We start from the raw sequence: 22,021 nt of genomic DNA, 5'->3' as shown, positions 1-22,021 counted from the left end.
GAAATTCTACCTAATCAAGAAATACCATGAGTCCTCAGTTTACCTGTTTCAGTTTTGATGGATTGAAGATCAGGTTTAAAAATGCTATCAAACATTTTGAAAGGTGAGGACTCTAAGGATATGCCCAAATAAGCAAGAGCTTTGTTAACCCAATTAAATGTATACATACTCACTAAAGAAGATACAATAGATTTCCTAATACCTAATTTCAGAATTTGTGATTATGGTATTCACTGCTGCTAATGAAAAAGTCAGATTTGATAACGCCAAAAAAACATCAGCAAAAACATTTATTTTATGATGTTAGTTTCACACCTTTATACCAAAGATATTTTGAGAGGATCTAATATGTTCACAAAGGTTTTGTTATAAAAAACAAAAATTAATGGTCATGTTGGATAGCCATGTTTAGACATAAAACCTGAGTAATACACATATGCATTAGGGGAATAATATAGACAGATAGTTGCTGAAAACAAACTACCATGAAAAGCAAATTTCTTAAGAACAACCTGTAAATATCCCAAGTGTACTCTGTTAAAAGCTGTCTCTGTATCTAATGACAAATGTAGGAGGGTATCCTATCTGGTTGGTTTTGAAAATCACAATTAAATTAATAAATAATCTGATCTTGTCTGAGGTGTGTTGATTTTTGATGAAACCCACTTGATCGTTTAGAATTTTAATAGGCAGAATGTCTTTGAGCCTGGAATCTAGAATTTTGGCAAACATTTTTATGTCAGTGTTTAACAATGATATAGGTCTAAAATTTGCTGGGCAAGTGTGGAATTTGCCTGCTTAAGGGCTCAGTCAGATGAGCAAATTTTTCACACATTATAGGCACAGGAAAAAATTGCACATCGCATGTAAAAAGTAAATGCGTGAACGGGTGCATTGTAACTCACATGTCCTATCTTTTGCAGGTGCAAATTTTATTCTCATGTAAAAAACGTACATGTGACTGCTTTCATTGGAAAGCATTGGTTCTTATAGATGCAAATCACACACACGCCTAACATGCATGCATAAAAACGCTTGTCTGGCTGAGCCCTTTGGAAGAATGATATTTAAGATACTTATCATTTCAGGTGGAAAAGATTTACTTTGTGAAGCATAGGTAAGATTGTTAGCAATTTTTTTATAGTAATCATTTGTAAGACCATCGGGTCCTTGTTAGTTTTTAAGGAAGTAATACTATCTAGAATCTCTGATATAGAAAAATCTTTTTTGATAAAGTCAAGTTGAAATGAAAAAGATGGAAGAGAAATACCTTTTAAAAAATTGTCAATAATTTGGGATGTATAATATTTGGTTTGTCTTTTAAATTCTAAAATGGAAACTATTATAATGAGCAAAGTCATCTGTTATTTCTCGAGAATTTGAGATATTAGTGTTTTGAGAGTCAAGCAGGAAGGGTATTCTAGACTTAGCTTCCTTAGTTTTGATTTTATTAGCAAGGAGTTTAGAAGCTTTGTTTTCTTGACTATAGTTAATACATAGTTAATACATTTAAATTTATGGAGGTGTAACTTATATTTATTCTGAATAATACTAGAGAACTGAAAATGTGCCTCTTTTAATTCAAGTGTCTGAAAATAGTCACTGGGACAGGAGGGTCCTTTAAATGAAGTTCTATTTCACTGAAAGGCACCCCAATTTAGACAAATTTGATTATCTGTTCTGTTATTAAAATATAACTTTTATTATAAGATTTTATCAAAATAAAATAAAGTGTGACACACCACCAGATAGCCCAGCACACACCGGAAGACTAGACGAACAGAAACATACAAAACACCCAACGAACATACAGACAAGGGGACAGAAGGGATAGGTATACTTATGTCACCTTTTCGTGGTGAGCTATTATACCAATTTTTTCGCTGCTGTTTCCTTCATAGGTTGGAAATAAGAAACAGTTGTATTCCTTTTATTCAGTGGTAATAACGGTATAGATTTTATTTTATTCAAAGGCTAAAGATGATAAGCAAGTGTATTATTTTTATCAACGCGTTTCTTCGGCCCTGATGTAATGAATGAGCCGATTCATCAGGATCAAGACAAATAGCCTCTGTCTTTTATTATCGAGAGCCCCAAATAAACGGTTCACAGGGCTTATAACACATGTATGTGATTTGTTCTTAGTTAATTGTATTGCCCTCCTAGAGGTATAAATGATCAGCGCTTGCGACCGATAATACCATTGATTCACACAGAAATTAAGTTGATAGTATATTTGCCTGGAAATAAAGCTGCCTGAAGTGTTGCTGATAATTATGAGGGTATAATTATGAGGGTATAAATCAATTATGCATAGAGGCCCCCTCTCCTTACGATTATAGCCGATATTAGCACTTGCTTAAGATGTGTAGATGATGTGGTATATGATGCTTATATGCACATCTCCAACACACTTGTGCCCAGTGGCTAAAAATCGTGCTGTTTTATACAGCAGTGTTAGAGTGCTCCATTTCTTTTGGCTCAGAGGACTGATAATCGCCAGGTCATATATTTAGAATAACACAAATAAAACCCTGAGAGATTTAGATAACATTTCTCTCAATTTTAGGGCAATCTGTGTTATCCAGTTGGAGTTCTGAACATAAATTCTGGCCCTCTAGTTAGTGAGCCCTGCACTACTCGTACAACCCTATGTCTGCACTTCAGGGCGTCCCAGCCCCTACTGAAATCCCTGGTAAGGTCCGTGCTGAGCCTCCCTTATGAGCGGAAAACTCCGCCCATCGTGTCGCATGATTCGCTAGAAGGTCAGCCTATAGTGAGCCCGGCTGTGAGACGAGCCCCTTCCTTGCTTGTCTTGCATATTCGCCGTACACTGCCGGGGACGAGCCGCACATGCGCGGTAAGGTTCAATCGGGACTTCGTTGTTTGTGCCTCTGCAGAATATCCGCGCAGGCGCATTGATATTAATTCAGGACGTAGCTGACCAAACCCCTACGTCTGATGGAGTCATGCCCTTATATTATATATATCGGAACAAGAAAGTTCAAGGTGCACTCAAAACCAGGAGTACATATGCAGACATTTATGATGAAATCGGGAAGGCAGTGTCTGTTTGAGTTCCCTCTGAGGAATATCCATGTCAGATAGCGCTTAGAATGAATTGTCTAACCCTAGCGGGACTTATACTAGATATGTGTGTACTGAAACTCAATTTTAAGCAAATGTCGGTAACGTTCATTTCTGTTTTCCCTGTGTCTGAAAATAGATTTTTGTTTAAGTCTTCTAAATGTTAAGTATTTCATAAATATTTTCTATTTTTATTAATCTTAGTTTTTTTTAGGGATCAGCCAGTGAGCGCTCCTTTTTTTGCACACCTAGGTGCGCAAAAAACATTGCTCCATACATTAGCAAAATGCGTGTAACCATCGCTCCGTGCCAATTGCTTTCAATTGGGCCAGCGCTACTGCTGCCGCCCCTATTGAAAGCAATGGGATGAAGGCAACCCCCGGTGATTTTTGGGGAAGGGCTTGAAATATAAGCCCTTCCCTGAAAATCATCCCTAGCTTGTGTAAAAAATAAAAATATATATATACTCACCTCTCTGCCGCTGTCGGGGCTCTAGCGCGTCTTATTGCTTGGCTCCCCAGCACTGTTCTGAAGCTCTTTCATCCATTCAGCGGTTCATTGAATAACAGCTGAGCGCTGCCTGTGATTGGTCACAGCACTCAGCCAATCAGAGGCAGTACTAAGCCATTAATTGAATTCAAAAGGAAAAAAGCAATATGAGAATACATTTTATGGAAGTAAAAAAAAGATGAAAAATTATGTCCATTGTAGCATGTTGTATTTTACAAAGATTGTACAAGCCATCTTTGAAAATCAAGACTTGTAGATACCATGTTTTTGGTATGTTGATTTAATACACCACTTATAAAGGTGATTTGTTTAGTATTTGGAGCATTAAGTGTAAAAAAATAGTAAATAGGGCATTCTTAATTAGACACGTTAAGATAATAAATCTCTCCTCCTTGTCAGTAACTACATTAAGACACCTAAATGATGCAGAGTGTTTAATAGCAATGAGCACACCTTTTTTTGTTAATTGCATGGGCGTAAAAATGCTGGAACAAGTTTTGTTTTTTATTCTGATAGCATCTGCTGAATTTAACTGAGTTTTCTAGTCACAAAAAATATATTTTGTCTGTTAAGTAGAGATGAGCGAACGTACTCGTCCGAGCTTGATACTCGTTCGAGTATTAGCGTGTTCGAGATGCTCGTTACTCGTGACGAGTACCACGCGATGTTCGAGTTACTTTCACTTTCATCTCTGAGACGTTAGCGCGCTTTTCTGGCCAATAGAAAGACAGGGAAGGCATTACAACTTCCCCCTGCGACGTTCAAGCCCTATACCACCCCCCTGCAGTGAGTGGCTGGCGAGATCAGGTGTCACCCGAGTATATAAATCGGCCCCTCCCGCGGCTCGCCACAGATGCGTTCTGACAGAGATCAGGGACAGTGGTGCCGGAGCTGCTATAGGGAGACCGTTAGGAGTATTTTAGGCTTAAAGAACCCCAACGGTCCTTCTTAGGGCCACATCAACCATGTGCAGTGGTGTGGAGGCTGCTTTTTGCAGTGTTGCACATTTTTTTTTTTTTTGTATATCGGCCGTGCAGAGCATTGCGCCCTGCAGTAATTATACATAGTCCAGGGCCGGTAGTGGTGGTGAGGCAGGGACAGAAGACATATTTATTGAATATAGGCAGTGGGCCTTTCCAAAAACATTTGGGAAAAAAAATCTATTTGGGCTGCCTGTGACTGTCCTCAGTGTACTGGGTCTGCGCTGGGGGTAGTTGTCCTCCTAATTCATACGCAGCCAGCTAAGTGTTACAGCAGGCTTGCGCAAAATTATTTCCTGGCTCTGTGTTGGCTGTTACATCACCGCTGTATTCCAGTCCACAGTGCAACAGTCTGCAGTTATTTTACATACTCCAGGGCCAGTAGTGGTGACGCAGAGAGAGAAGACATATACAGTGTATATAGGCAGTGGGCCTTTCCAAAAACATTTGGGGAAAAAAATCTATTTGGGCTGCCTGTGACTGTCCTCAGTGTACTGGGTCTGTGCTGGGGGTAGTTGTCCTCCTAATTCATACGCAGCCAGCTAAGTGTTACAGCAGGCTTGCGCAAAATTATTTCCTGGCTCTGTGTTGGCTGTTACATCACCGCTGTATTCCAGTCCACAGTGCAACAGTCTGCAGTTATTTTACATACTCCAGGGCCAGTAGTGGTGAGGCAGGGACAGAAGACATATTTATTGAATATAGGCAGTGGGCCTTTCCAAAAACATTTGGGGAAAAAAATCTATTTGGGCTGCCTGTGACTGTCCTCAGTGTACTGGGTCGGTGCTTGGGGTAGTTGTCCTCCTAATTCATACGCAGCCAGCTAAGTGTTACAGCAGGCTTGCGCAAAATTATTTCCTGGCTCTGCTGTGCGTTCCGTAAGCGAAGTCAGCCTCCAACCACAGGCCAATAAGTGGCACATTTAATTACAGCGTTCTGTTTCTGCACTACTGGTAATACAGCATGCTGAGGGGTAGGGGTAGGCCTAGAGGACGTGGACGTGGGCGAGGACGCGGAGGCCCAAGTCAGGGTGTGGGCACAGGCCGAGCCAGTGCGGTGGCCAGGGGTAGAGGCAGGGCCAGACCGAATAATCCACCAACTGTTTCCCAAAGTGCCCCATCATGCCATGCCACCCTGCAGAGGTCAAGGTGCTCTACGGTGTGGCAGTTTTTCACAGAGACGCCTGACGACCGACGAACAGTGGTGTGCAACCTTTGTCGCGCCAAGATCAGCTGGGGAGCCACCACCACCAGCATGCGCAGGCATATGATGGCCAAGCACCCCACAAGGTGGGACGAAGGCCGTTCACCGCCTCCGGTTTGCACCACTGCCTCTCCCCCTGTGCCCCAACCTGCCACTGAGATCCAACCCCCCTCTGAGGACACAGGCACTACCGTCTCCTGGCCTGCACCCACACCCTCACCTTCGCTGTCCTCGGCCCCATCCAGCAATGTCTCTCAGCGCAGCGTCCAGACGTCACTAGCGCCACTGTTTGAGCGCAAGCGCAAGTACGCCGCCACGCACCCGCACGCTCAAGCGTTAAACGTGCACATAGCCAAATTGATCAGCCTGGAGATGCTGCCGTATAGGCTTGTGGAAACGGAGGCTTTCAAAAGCATGATGGCGGCCCCGCGCTTCTCGGTTCCCAGTTGCCACTACTTTTCCCGATGTGCCGACCCAGCCCTGCATGACCACGTCTCCCGCAACATTGTACGCACCCTCACCAACGCGGTTACTGCCACGGTCCACTTAACAACGGACACGTGGACAAGCACAGGCGGGCAGGGCCACTATATCTCCCTGACGGCACATTGGGTGAATTTAGTGGAGGCTGGGACCGAGTCAGAGCCTGGGACCGCTCACGTCCTACCCACCCCCAGAATTGCGGGCCCCAGCTCGGTGCTGGTATCTGCGGCGGTCTATGCTTCCTCCACTAAACCACCCTCCTCCTCCTCCAACGCAACCTCTGTCTCGCAATCAAGATGTGTCAGCAGCAGCAGCACGTCGCCAGCAGTCGGTGTCGCGCGGCGTGGCAGCACAGCGGTGGGCAAGCGTCAGCAGGCCGTGCTGAAACTACTCAGCTTAGGAGAGAAGAGGCACACGGCCCACGAACTGCTGCAGGATCTGACAGAGCAGACCGACCGCTGGCTTGCGCCGCTGAGTCTCCAACCGGGCATGGTCGTGTGTGACAACGGCCGTAACCTGGTGGCGGCTCTGCAGCTCGGCAGCCTCACGCACGTGCCATGCCTGGCCCATGTCTTTAATTTGGTGGTTCAGCGCTTTCTGAAAAGCTACCCACACTTGTCATACCTGCTCAGAAAGGTCAGCGCACATTTCCGCAACTCCAAGATGGACGCTGCCACCCTGCAGACCCTGCAACATCGGTTTAATCTGCCAGTGCACCGACTGCTGTGCGACATGCCCACACGGTGGAACTCTACGCTCCACATGTTGGCCAGGCTCTATGAGCAGCTTAGAGCTATATTGGAATACCAACTCCAACATGGGCAGCGTAGTGGGAGTCAGCCTCCTCAATTCTTTACAGAAGAGTGGGCCTGGTTGGCAGACATCTGCCAGGTCCTTTGAAACTTTGAGGAGTCTACCCAGATGGTGAGCGGGGATGCTGCAATCATTAGCGTCACCATTCCTCTGCTATGCCTCTTGAGAAGTTCCCTGCAAAGCATAAAGGCAGACGCTTTGCACTCGGAAACGGAGGCGTGGGAAGACAGTATGTCGCTGGATAGTCAGAGCACCCTCATGTCTATATCTCAGCGCGTTGAGGAGGAGGAGGAGGGGGAGGAGCATGAGGAGAAGGGGGAAGAGACAGCTTGGCCCACTGCTGAGGGTACCCATGCTGCTTGCCTGTCATCCTTTCAGCGTGTATGGCCGGAGGAGGAGGAGGATCCTGAAAGTGATCTTCCTAGTGAGGACAGCCATGTGTTGCGTACAGGTACCCTGGCACACATGGTTGACTTCATGTTAGGATGCCTTTCTCGTGACCCTCGCGTTACACGCATTCTGGCCACTACGGATTACTGGGTGTACACACTGCTCGACCCACGGTATAAGGAGAACCTTTCCACTCTCATTCCCGAAGAGGAAAGGGGTTAGAGAATGATGCTATACCACAGGGCTCTGGTGGACAAACTGATGGTAAACTTCCAATCCGACAGCGCTAGTGGCAGAAGGCGCAGTTCCGAGGGCCAGGTAGCAGGGAAGGCGCAGAGATCAGGCAGCATGTACAGCGCAGGCAGGGTAACATTATCCAAGGCCTTTGCCAGCTTTATGGCTCCCCAGCAAGACTGTGTCACCGCTCCCCAGTCAAGGCTGAGTTGGCGGGAGCACTGTAAAAGGATGGTGAGGGAGTACGTAGCCAATCGCACGACCGTCCTCCGTGACGCCTCTGCCCCCTACAACTACTGGGTGTCGAAGCTGGACACGTGGCCTGAACTCGCGCTGTATGCCCTGGAGGTGCTTGCTTGTCCTGCGGCTAGCGTCTTGTCAGAGAGGGTGTTTAGTGCGGCTGGGGGAATCATCACGGATAAGCGTACCCGCCTGTCAACCGACAGTGCCGACAGGCTTACACTCATCAAGATGAACAAAGCCTGGATTTCCCCAGACTTCTCTTCTTCACCAGCGGAGAGCAGCGATACCTAAGCAATACGTAGGCTACACCCGCGGATGGAAGCATCGTTCTCTATCACCATCAAAAACGGGGACATTTTTGCTTCATCAATCTGTGTATAATATTCCTTCTCCTCCTCCTCCTGCTCCTCCTCCTGAAACCTCACATAATCACGCCGAATGGGCAATTTTTCTTAGGCCCACAAGGCTCAGTCATACAAATTTTTCTAAGCAATTTTTATACGTTTCAATGCTCATTAAGGCATTGAAACTTGCACCTGAACCAATTTTTATTTTAACTGGGCTGCCTCCAGGCCTGGTTACCAATTAAGCCACATTAACCAAAGCGATTAATGGGTTTCACCTGCCCTCTTGGTTGGGCATGGGCAATTTTTCTGAGGTACATTAGTACTGTTGGTACACCAATTTTTTGGGGCCCTCGCCTACAGTGTAATCCAATTAATTTTTTGCCCACCTGCATTACAGCTAACGTTACATCAGCTGAGCTGGGCACTGCAATGGGATATATTTATGTACCGCCGGTGGGTTCCAGGGAGCCACCCATGCTGTCGGTCCACACGGAGTTGTAACTACATGTGTCCACTTCTACAGAACCCCAGTCTGACTGGGGCATGCAGTGTTGGCCGAAGCCCACCTGCATTAAACATGACATTACCTCAGCTGTGATGGGCACTGCAATGGGATTTATTTATGTACCGCCGGTGGCTTCCTGGCACCCACCCATGCTGTCGGTCCACACGGAGTTGTAACTACATGTGTCCACTTCTACAGAACCCCAGTCTGACTGGGGCATGCAGTGTGGGCCGAAGCCCACCTGCATTAAACATGACATTACCTCAGCTGTGATGGGCACTGCAATGGGATTTATTTATGTACCGCCGGTGGCTTCCTGGCACCCACCCATGCTGTCGGTCCACACGGAGTTGTAACTACATGTGTCCACTTCTACAGAACCCCAGTCTGACTGGGGCATGCAGTGTGGGCCGAAGCCCACCTGCATTAAACATGACATTACCTCAGCTGTGATGGGCACTGCAATGGGATTTATTTATGTACCGCCGGTGGCTTCCTGGCACCCACCCATGCTGTCGGTCCACACGGAGTTGTAACTACATGTGTCCACTTCTAAAGAACCCCAGTCTGACTGGGGCATGCAGTGTGGGCCGAAGCCCACCTGCATTAAACATGACATTACCTCAGCTGTGATGGGCAATGCTATGAGATATATTTATGTGCCGCTGGTGGCTTCCTGGCACCCACCCATGCTGTCGGTCCACAGGGACTTCACAATAGGGAGTTGTACCTGCCTGTGTCTATGAATTAAAAAGCTCGGTCAGGTTGGGGCATGCAGTGTGGGCCGAAGCCCACCTGCATTTAATCTGACGTTAGCTCTGCTGTCCAGGGCACTGCAATGGGATACATTTATGTACAGTGGGTGGGTTCCAGGGAGCCACCCATGCTGTGGGTGCACACGGGATTCCCATTGCGGAGTTGTACCTGCCTGTGACTATTTATAAAAAACCGCGGTCTGACTGGGGCATGCAGACACCTTGACAGAATGAATAGTGTGTGGCACATAGGTTCCCCATTGCTATGCCCACGTGTGCAGCTCCTGATGGCGGTGCCACAGGATTATATTTCTCATTGCTTCTGTACAGCATTGTGGGCTATCGCCCCACCCCTTTTAAAGAGGGTCGCTGCCTAGCCGTGCCAACCCTCTGCAGTGTGTGCCTGCGGTTCCTCCTCATGGCAGACACACTTATAAATAGACATGAGTGTGGCGTGGCATGAGGGCAGCTGAAGGCTGCGCAGGGACAATTTGGTGTACGCTGTGGACACTGGGTCGTGCAGGGGGACGGGGTTGGGCAGCATGTAACCCAGGAGAAGTGGCAGCGGAGTGTCATGCAGGCAGTGATTGTGCTTTGTTGGAGGTAGTGTGGTGCTTAGCTAAGGTATGCATTGCTAATGAGGGCTTTTCAGAAGTAAAAATTGTTGGGAGGGGGGGCCCACTCTTGCCGCTATTGTGGCTTAATAGTGCGACCTGGGAACTTGAGATGCAGCCCAACATGTAGCCCCTCGCCTGCCCTATCCGTTGCTGTGTCGTTCCCATCACTTTCTTGAATTGCCCAGATTTTCACAAATGAAAACCTTAGCGAGCATCGGCGATATACAAAAATGCTCGGGTCGCCCATTGACTTCAATGGGGTTCGTTACTCGAAAGAACCCTCGAGCATCGCGAAAATTTCGTCCCGAGTAACGAGCACCCGAGCATTTTGGTGCTCGCTCATCTCTACTGTTAAGTTCTCTCCAGGAAAGACAATGTTTAAATGGGCTGTTGAGGCCCTTATCATTCAAAGAAGACATTTTAAACACTATTTTGTATAAAAAAAACACATTGTTTGCTGCATTTTTTTATAGATATAACAATTTTTCCTCACTGCATCTAGGAAAACTCAACTAGTTAGTAGCATCCTATAACAGAACACACATTTTTAATAAAAAGCTTGTTGCGCCCATTTTGAGTAAGATTAACATAAGCCCAAAAGGTAAGCCATAAACAACAATGAAAATACCAAATAATAATAAGAATGAATTGAATTTTAAAATTAGTCCAGGTTCTACCTAACCGCTTACAAAAAATGCAGATTCTCGGTCATTTCCCTATAGTGTGAGGGGAAAAATAATTGGGGTGAAGGTAAGAAATAAATCTGTTACGATCATGTGGGCAAACTAAGCCAGGGGCCCACAAGATCGTGACCAAAGAGGGATACACACAGGTTTCCGGCAACCTGCCCTGAACAACAGGGAGGATGACATGACCCTAACTGAGCGGGGATATCGCCCTGATAAAGGGCGGCCCAGCAGTCTTCGGAACTGGGCCCTAGGAACCACGCACCAGAACAGGACACATACACATGCCAGGGACAGAACAACAGGACACACAGAGCCAGAAACCACAGCATACAGCAGCCAAAATGCAACCACTAGTAACAAGTGATAAGCTAAATATAAATACTAGATATTAGTTGATGTTTTGATCAAAACGTGAAAGCTAGCGGGCCACTTCGCGGCTCCTGGCTATACTGCTAGTCCCTACACTAACCAGGAGTCCAGCAGCACCAGACACAGTTCACACCGCAAGCTGCAACAGGTCAGAACAGAACAAAGTCACACAGCAAGCTGCAACACAACCTTTCATGCAGCCACCACACATAGAACCTGTTCACATCACAAACAGAGACAGAATGAGCACAGAACAGGACTGCTTACATCAGACTACAACAGGTAGTACATACAATACGGACTCCACCCAGAGCTCACATGCACACAGATGAATCTCCACAGCAAGTCTAACAGTGTCCTTGTACCAGGGGGGATAGACAGTCAGCCACGGTGCCGACATAGGGAACTGTGTCAGGGATCCACCAACTGACACACAGACAAGACATAAGACGTTTGGAGGCCGCACCTGTCAGGGAACGGGAAGAGGGGGGTCTGCATATGATACAGACAAGGACTACAGGTGTCCAAACCGTCTTTAGGGAAGCAGAGAGACACAACAGATCTACATGCAAACACAGCTTGAGCGGACACAAACCAGAGATATCCAAACAGTACAAACCCAGCATCAGCTACTGACCGGAGCTGGGATTATATGTGCTGCAGACTAAAGGGTGCTGGAGAATACCACACCTAGCCAGCTCAATTAACCCTCACCTGTGGAGCTGTGCTGCTAAAACCTTAGTACTACAAATCCCAGCAGCACACGTAACAGTACCTCCTCTTTAAAAAAAGGGCCTCAGGACCCTTTAAGCATGTCAACAAAAATTATGCAACTTCTCCAAACCACGCATGTGTACAGGATTTATCTAAAAAGGACCTGACACCAAGGCAAAGATGGCAAAATGGGAGTGAGTAAGAATTAGGGCACCTAAAAACATGACTACTGCTCCTTACACAACCGGCCTCAGTCACAGTAGCCTGCAAGGAAAAGTACACCAGCCCAGAGGGTAAAAATAACACAGGTACATACCGCACAGGAGTCTACAGCAAATTACGTCTGCAGGGCGCACCTCGCCACAAAACGGACACTGGGACAGGAATACAGACTGCATAACTCAGACACAACACGCATGCCACCAGAGCTGTATGCATTTGATGTGGGGATGCACTGAGATTCAAGACTTTTGCTGCAAAATGACTGATTTTTTTTTGTAAGGTTGTGGGGATTCTGGTATCGAGATTTCCAGAGATTTGTTTGCTGGGACTTCTGGACACTGAATAATGTTAACAACCATGTATGGATATTATTATGCAAAACTCTTTTTTCGGAATGCAAAGTGGTGGCAATTAAATAAATAGACAGACAACCTCCGACTACGGCCCAATGGAGAGACGTGGTTGACGATATCATTCCTTATGGAAAAATTATCCTTAAAAATAGAAAGTGTCCTGAATAATTTCATAAAGTTTGGGGCAATTCTTCTAGTACGATTTTAAAAAACACAAAAAGCTTTTTAACCCTAACAGACCAACTACCCAGTTATGTTATAACAACGATTATTATAGCAGTATACACCCACCGTACAAGAGGAAGGACCGCCAGAACACCTATCTGGCCTATAAGGAAAATCGTGGCCGGCATCACCAACTCGCACCAAGCACAAGAAATAATTGACCATGTTCTAAGAAATATAAGAGGAGGTGATAGGGAAAGGGCCCTGTTGAGAAAAGACCTGAAATGGATCTTTGATTTAGATGCACTTTCCTCTAGGGGACTGAACCTCGACACCATTTTTGGAATCTATTGTCCTATTGTAATCAGCTGTGCTTTAGAGTGATTTTATTATGTATATACTTGTCCTTTACACCTGTCGGACAGGATGTTGAAGATTTGATTAATTTTCTCTGATTTTAAATTTGTTTGCATTTCCTTTAAGTAGATTCCAAGGAATGCAGTCTGGATGTGTAGCAGCTGGCGATATTGGATCCTCATTAATATCCAGTCCGTGCGAAATGCTCTATTTCATGTAATGTTGCACTCTAGACAAATTATTTTTCTATGAAACTTATGGCCCATACGCTGAGGATGTGTGCTCCCAGACCATATAAAGGGTTATTTTGACTATATGACATGTATGTATAAAATATAGAGGGTTAGCATGGGCTTGTGTCTGACCAGAGATCCAATTTATATTGTTGATACCATTGGAAAATAATACAACTACAGAAAATATGAGATGTTCACCCCATGGATATTTTTGATATGGGTTTTTATGCCTATAAATTATATTGTAGGATACTAATAGAGGATATCCCTGTGGTCGTGTTTGGCAGCAGTGTTATGCATTGCATCAGATTGGTGTAGATTAACAGTGTATACATCGCCTCAGTGTGTGTATGTGTATTCTGACACACTGTCGGTAATTGACTAAAGCTCTACCTTTAACAGGAGAACTTCTGCGCATGCGCAGTCACCTGTGGTATCGCAATGATTGAAGAAAATCCCGCACATGCGCACTAATGCGATTAAACATCATGCAGCTATCAAGGGAAACATGATCACAGGGAAAACCTTGTGCATGCACACTAAGGACAATCAGAAGCCATGAACATGGACGGAGGTTCAGTAAAGAGCAATGCACATGGATTGTCAGATGCTACACATCCACCTGTGCCCTAGATGACTATGGTAAACATATGTTTAGTAGGAGGTGTTTTAATTATTTCTGTGTTCTGTGATTTGTTACTTATTTGTATAAATGGGGCACATAATGTATGTTTAAGCAGGTTGATAAAGACTCATTTTGTGAGTCGAAACATCGCTGTGTGGATCATTTGGATTAAAGAAAATCTATTGGGATTTTTTTTGCAGCACTAATGCTGTCTTTTACTCCATTTGCTTGGGCTGTTTCTATTGGATTTGGATCTAATCCATTGAAAGTGCTGATTTGATTGGCTGAGCGCTCAGCCAATCAGAGGCAGCGCTCAGCAATTCATTGAATGACAGCTAAGTGCTGCCTCTGATTGGCTGGGTGCTGTGACCAATCACAGGCAGCACTCAGTTGTCATTCAATGAATGGCTGAGCGCTGCCTGTGATTGGATGAGTGCTTAGCCAATCAAACCCGCACTTTTTAGAGGCGGGGATTTTTAAAATTATTTTTAAAGCGCTTCCCCGAAAATTATTGCAGGGGTTGCCTGCATCCCATTGCTTTAAATGGGTCCGGCTGTAGCGCTGACCCCACTGAAAGCAATGGGAGAAGATTGCGATCCTCTGGCACAGCTGTGACAGCTGTGGCAGGGGATGCTTTCATCCCCACAGGAAGTCCCCTTGTCACCAAACACTGTGACAGTGCTGTCACAGTGTTCAGTGATGAGGGGACTCCCCGCAGGAATTTTTAATGCATAGCACAGATGTCCTATCTTTTGCAGGTGCGATTATTTGTCTCCATAAAAGATGAACATGTGAACACTCCATAGGAAACCAATGGTTCTATCAGATACACTTTTTTTTGCGCTCACAGGCGAGCGCAAAAAAACGCTCATCTGACTTCGCCCTTAGAATAGATGTGTATCAATTAGTAAATCTTATCTTGAAAAATCACCATGACAAGTTGTTAATAAACAACTAAACTGTAGAGAAATATAAGCAAATCTGAATCTCAGCTTTGGGAGAATGTTTTTGGGGGACGTAAGACAATACCTGATTGAGAGATGGATGACACTCTCTTGCCATGGTTTTGGATACCTTTTGAGGTAAGACAATAGACCACTTAGCAAATTAAATTTCTGCTTCCTTAGGAGAGGAGATGCCATGGCTGACTCCATTTTTGAAAATCAAGAGCTTTACTGGGAAAACCCACTTATAGGGAATCTTCTCATCTCTCAAGACTTTTATATAAATTGCACATTTTCTGCTCTTAGCCAACATGGTTTGTGAAAGATCTGACTAAATGGAGATCTGCTGGAAATGGACAGGAAGATTTTTAGCTTGTAAAGATGCTTTCATAAATATGCTTTTGAAGTGCAAAAAATGGAGTCTAGTGCGGACATCCCTAGAAACTTTAGCAGATTTATTTTGTTTAGACGCCCTGTGAGTTCTGTCAATCAGGAGGTCGACAAATAAATCATTAAAGAAATTCAATCAGTTTCTATAATATTATTTCTCCTGGATCTGTCCTCCAAGTCTGCTAATTTGTCATCCTCTACTTCATCTTCTCTTCAAGGTGTAAAGAATAATCACCAATGGCTATAACATTCGCATGAATGGATGAAGAATAGAGATGAGCAAACATACTCGACCGAGCTTCATGCTCGCTCGAGTATTAGGGTACTCGAGAGGCTCATTACTCGAGACGAGCACCACGCGGTACTCGAGTCAATTCCATTTCCTTCTCTGCATGTTTTGCGCCATTTTCTGGCCAATAGAAATGCAGGGAAGGCATTACAACTTCCTCCTGTGACGTTCCAGCTCTATCCCACCCCCCCCCCCGCAGTGAGTGGCTGGCGAGATCAAGTGACCGCCGAGTATATAAAGCAGTCCCGCCCGCTGCTCGCCTCAGACACACGCTGGCAGCGATTAGGGAGAGTGCTACTGGTGCTATAGGGAGAGTGTTAGCGTCTTCAAAAACCCCAACGGTCCTTCTTAGGACCACATCTGGCTGTGTGCATTACTGTTGTGGCTGGCTGGGAGCATTTTTGCACAATTTTTTTTTTTCATCTCGGGCTGTGCAGGCCATTACAGCTATAGCGTTCTCAGTCTGCAGTCTATTATACAGAGTATAGGGAAAGTGCTGCTGAGATACGGAAAGTGGTAGTGTAGGATCCTGTCTACAAGAACCCCAATGGTCCTTCTTAGGGCTATATCTGACCATGTGCATTACTGTTGTGGCAGCTGGGAGCAGTTTTGCACTTTTTTTTTTTTCATCTTGGACTCTGCAGACTATTGCGTGGCCAGTCTGCAACCAATTATACAGAGTATAGGGGCAGGACTGGTCAGGCAGGGACAGTGGTAGTGTAGAATCCTGTCAACAAGTACCCCAAAAAAGCTCCTCCTTAGGGCTACCTGTGAGCGTGTGCATTACTGGTGTAGTGGATCACTATTAGCCAGCTAGGCCTTTCTGCAGCCCAGCGTATAATTTTTTCGGCCCACAGTGTGCGTTACACCGCTGTGACCCTCCAAGTGCAGGTCAATAATTGCCTAATTTTTTACACCGCTCTGTGTGTCCCGTCCTTAGGGCTACCTGTGCACTTGTGCAGTTTACTGCATGGCTGCTAGGAGTTGTAGTGGCTCGCTATTAGCCAGCTAGGCCTTTCTGCATCCTAGCGTATAATTTTTTGGCCTACAGTGTGCGTAACATAACCGCTGCCAGCCTCCAAGTGCAGGCAAATAATTGCCTAATTTTTTACACCGCTCTGTGCGTCCCGTCAACTTCACGCACAGCGTACGGCCACAGCCGCTGATAGAGGGAAAGACATATACACGCTATCTAGGCTCCTGTTTTTTTCAAAAACATCTGAAAATAAAAATCCTCCTTAGGGCTACCTGTGAGAGTGTGCAGTTTACTGCGTGGCTGCTAGGAGTTGTAGTGGCTCACTAGTAGCCAGCTAGGCCTTTCTGCAGCCTAGCGTATAATTTTTTGGGCCTACAGTGTGCGTAACATAACCGCTGTCAGCCTCCAAGTGCAGGCAAAAAATTGCCTAATTTTTTACAACGCTCTGTGTCTGCTGTATTCGAAATACACCATGCTGAGGGGTAGGGGTAGGCCTAGAGGATGTGGCCGTGGACGCAGGCGAGGACACGGAGGTCCAAGTGAGGGTGTGGGCACAGGCCGAGTTTCTGGTCCAGGTGAATCGCAGCCGGCTGCTGCGGGATTAGGAGAGAGGCAAGTTTCTGGGGTCCCCAGCTTCATATCACAATTTATGGGTCCACGTGGTAGACTTTTATTACAAAATGAGCAGTGTAAGCAGGTCCTATCGTGGCTAGCAGAAAATGCATCCAGCAATGTATCAACCACGCAGTCTTCTACGCCGTCCGCTGCTGCAACTCTGAATCCTCTCGCTGCTGCTCCTCCTTCCTCCCAGCCTCCTCACTCCATGAAAATGACACATTCTGATGAGCAGGCAGACTCCCAGGAACTGTTCTCGGGCCTCTGCCTTGATTGGGAAAAAATGGTTCCTCTCCCACCTAAGGAGTTTGTCGTGACCGATACCCAACCTTTGGAAAGTTCCCGGGGTCCAGGTGATGAGGCTGGGGACTTCAGGCAACTGTCTCAAGAGCTTTCAGTGGGTGAGGAGCTCGATGATGATGATGAGACACAGTTGTCTATCTGTGAGGTAGTAGTAAGGGCAGTAAGTCCAAGGGAGGAGCGCACAGAGGATATGGAGGAAGAGCCGCTGGACGATGAAGTGACTGACCCCACCTGGTTCGCTAAGCCAAGTGAGGAGAGGTCTTCAGAGGGAGAGGCAAGTGCAGCAGCGGGACAGGTTGGAAGAGGCAGTGGGGTGGCCAGGGGTAGAGGCAGGGCCAGAGCGAAGACTCCCCCAACTGTTTCCCAAAACACCCCCTCACGCCAAGCCACCCTGCAGAGGCCTAGGTCTTCAAAGGTGTGGATGTTTTTCAATGAGAGCGCGGACGACCGACGAACAGTGGTGTGCAACCTGTGTTGCGCCAAGATCAGCCGGGGAGCCACCAGTACAGAATCACCACCACCAGCATGCGCAGGCATATGATAGCCAAGCACCCCACGAGGTGGGACAAAGGCCGTTCACTGCCTTCGCATCGCACTACTGCCTCTCCCCCTGTGCCCCAACCTGCCACTCAGATCCAACCCCCCTCCCAGGACACAGGCACGAGCACCTCCCGGCCTGCGCCAACACCCTCACCCCCGCTGTCTTCGGCCCCATCCATCAATGTCTCTCAGCACAGCATCCAGCTGTCGCTAGCGCAAGCCTTGGAGCGCAACCGCAAATACGCCGCCACAAACCCGCTTGCTCAAGCTTTAAACGTGTACATTGCCAAATTGATCAGCCTGGAGATGCTGCCATACAGGCTTGTGGAAACGGAGGCTTTCAAAAACATGATGGCGGCGGCGGTCCCACGCTACTCAGTTCCCAGTCGCCACTATTTTTCCCGGTGTGCCGTCCCAGCCCTACACCAGCACGTCTCCCGCAACATCAATCGTGCCCTCACCAACGCGGTTACTGGGAAGGTCCACTTAACAACGGACACGTGGACAAGTACTGGTGGGCAGGGCCACTATATCTCCCTGATGGCACACTGGGTGAATTTGGTGGAGGCTGGGACAGAGTCAGAGCCTAGGACCGCACACGTCCTACCCACACCCAGAATAGCGGGTCCTTCCTCGGTTTGGGTATCTGCGGCGGTCTATGTCACCTCCTCTAAACCCTCCCCCTCCTCCTTCTCCTATGCAACCTCTACCTCTCAATTAAGAAATGTGAGCAGCACGTCGCCAGCAGTTGGTGTGGCGCGGCGCGGTAGCACAGCGGTGGGAAAGCGTCAGCAGGCGGTCCTGAAACTACTCAGCCTAGGTGACAAGAGACACACAGCCCCCGAGCTGTTGCAGGGTCTGACTGAGCAGACCGACCTCTGGCTTTCGCCGCTGAGCCTCCAACCGGGCATGGTAGTGTGTAACAATGGCCATAACGTGGTGGCGGCTCTGCAGCTCGGCAGCCTCACACACGTACCATGCCTGGCCCACGTCTTCAATCTGGTGGTTCAGCGGTTTCTGAAAAACTACCCGCACTTGTCAGACCTGCTCGGCAAGGTGCGCCCGCGTCTGCGCACATTTCCGCAAGTCCACCATGGATGCTGCCACCCTGCAGACCCTGCAACATCGGTTTAATCTGCCAGAGCACCGGCTGCTGTGCGACATGCCCACGCAGTGGAATTCTATGCTCCACATGTTGGCCAGGCTCTATGAGCAGCGTAGAGCTATAGTGGAATACCAACTCCAACATGGGCGGCGTAGTGGAAGTCAGCCTCCCCAATTTTTTACCGAGGAGTGGGCCTGGATGGCAGACCTCTGCCACGTCCTCGGAAACTTTGAGGAGTCTACCCAGATGGTGAGCGGCGATGCTGCAATCATTAGCGTCACCATTCCTCTGCTATGCCTCTTGAGAAGTTAGCTGCAAAGCATAAAGGCTGACGCTTTGCGGTCGGAACAGGAGACGGGGGAAGAGAGTATGTTGCTTGATAGTCAGAGCACCCTCATGTCTATATCTCAGCGCGTTTTGGAGGAGGAGCAGGAGGAGGGGGAGGAGCAAGGGGAGGAGGGGGAAAAGACAGCTAGGCCCACTGCAGAGGGTACCCATGCTGCTTGCCTCCCATCTGTTCAGCGTGTATGGCCTGTGGACGAGGATCCTGAAAGTGATCTTCCTAGTGAGGACAGCCATGTCTTGCGTACTGGCATCCTGGCACACATGGCTGACTTCATGTTAGGCTGCCTTTCTCGTGACCCTCACGTTAGACGCATTCTGGCCACTACAGATTACTGGGTGTACACCCTTCTCGACCCCTGGTATAAGGAGAACCTTTCCACTCTCATTCCCGAAGAGGAAAGGGGTTCGAGAGTGATGGAATACCACAGGGCCCTGGTGGACAAACTGATGGTAAACTTCCCATCTGACAGCGCTAACGGCAGAAGGCGCAGTTCCGAGGATGAAGTAGCAGATGAGGCAGCATGTTCAGTTCAGGCAGGGGAACACTCTCCAAGCCTTTGCCAGCTTTATGGCTCCCCAGCAAGACTCCATCACCACTCCCCAGTCAAGGCTGAGTCGGAGGGAGCACTGTAAAAAGATGGTGAGGGAGTACGCAACCAATTGTACCACCGTCCTCCGTGATGCCTCTGCTCCATACAACTATTTGGTGTCAAAGCTGGACACATGGCACGAACTTGCGCTGTATGCCCTCGAGGTGCTGGCTTGCCCTGCCGCTAGCGTCTTGTCAGAGAGGGTGTTTAGTGCAGCTGGGGGAATCATCACAGACAAGCGTACCCGCCTGTCAACTGACAGTGCCAACATGCTTACACTCATAAAGGTGAACAAAGCCTGGATTTCCCAGACTTCTCTTCTCCTCCGGCGGAGAGCAGCGGAACCTAAAGATTCTTTTCACTGCAACCGCAGATAAAAGCACTCTTCTTTGTCACCGGTAAAACGGGGCATTTAGCTTTGTCAATCTGTCTCTGACATTAGTCCTCCTCCTGCTACTCCTCCTCCAAAAACAACATGTCATCGCGCTGAACGGCCAATTTTTCTGCGGCCCAAAAGGCTCATCTACATCTACCAATGTTTTTACAATTTTTCTAAGTTTCAAAAGTATTGAGACTGTAACATGAACCAATTTTTTCAACAGGGCTGCCTACAGGCTCTGTTACAAATTAAGCAACAGTAAGCTGTATCTTTAAAAAAATGTTTATGGGTTTCACCTGCCCTCTCGGTTGATAAATTTTTCATAGGTACACTTGTACTCTTGGTACACTAATTTTTGGGGCCCACGCCTACACTCTTATCCAACTAATTTTTCCGGCCTTCGCCTACACTCATGGTATCCCAATGTTTCAGTGTTTGGCCTATACTATTACTACAGAAATTTTACTGGGGTCTGCCTGCCTATACTTCTGCTACAAGAAAGTTACAGGGGTCTGCCTATACTGCTGCCACAAGGATGTTACTGGGGTCTGCCTATACTGCTGCCACGTTAATTTTACAGGGGTTTGCCTATACTGCTGCCACAAGGATGTTACTGGGGTCTGCTATTACTGCTGCCACGTTAATATTACAGGGGTCTCCCTATACTTCTGCTACAAAAATGTTACTGGGATCTGCCTATACTGTTACTACAAAAATGTTACTCGGCTCTGTCTATACCATTACCACAGAAATGTTAGTGGGGTCTGTCTATACTTCCGTCACGTTAATGTTACTGGGGTCTGCGTTTCTTTCGCTACAAAAATGGTACTGGGGTCTGCCTATGCTTCTACAGAAATGGTACTGGGGTTTGCCTATACTGCTGCTACAAAAATGTTACAGGGGTCTGCATATACTGCTGCTACACAAATGTTACAGGGGTCTGCCAATACTGCTGCTACATAAATGTTACAGGGGTCTGCCTATACTTCTGCTAAATAAATGTTACTGGGGTCTGTCTATACTGTTACTACAGAAATGTTACTGGGGTCTCCCTAGACTTCTGCCACATAACTGTTACTTGGTTCAGCTTATACCTTTGCTACAGGAATATTATAGGGGTCTGTGTATATTATGGGTGCACTGAGTCTTCCCATCGCGGTGTTCTACCTATCAGGCCCGGAAAAAAAACAACCCAGACTGACTAGGGCATGGCGTGTGGGCAGCAGCCAACATGTATTTCCTCTCACGCAACCACAGCTCTCCGGGGCACTGCAATGGGATCTCTTTCTGTACCGTCTGTGTGTTCCTGCTAGCCACCCATGCTGTGGGTGCACACAGACTTGCGATAGCGGAGTTGTACCTACCTGGCACTTTAAAAAAAAAAAAAACAGGATGTCTAGGGCATGGCGTGTGGGCCACAGCCAATATATATTTCCTCTCACGTAACTGCAGCTATCCGGGGCACTGCTATGGGATTTCTTTATGTACCGTCTGTGTGTTCCTGCTAGCCACCCATGCTGCGGGTACACACAGACTTGCCATAGCGGAGTTGTACCTGCCTGGCACTTAAAAAAAAAAAAACCCGAATGTCTAGGGCATGGCGTGTGGCCCGCAGCCAGCATGCATTTCCTCTCACGCAACCGCAGCT

The sequence above is a fragment of the Eleutherodactylus coqui genome, chromosome 1 (genome assembly GCF_035609145.1).
Source record: "Eleutherodactylus coqui strain aEleCoq1 chromosome 1, aEleCoq1.hap1, whole genome shotgun sequence".
Lineage (NCBI taxonomy): Eukaryota > Metazoa > Chordata > Amphibia > Anura > Eleutherodactylidae > Eleutherodactylus > Eleutherodactylus coqui.
This window is presented reverse-complemented; position numbering follows the sequence as displayed.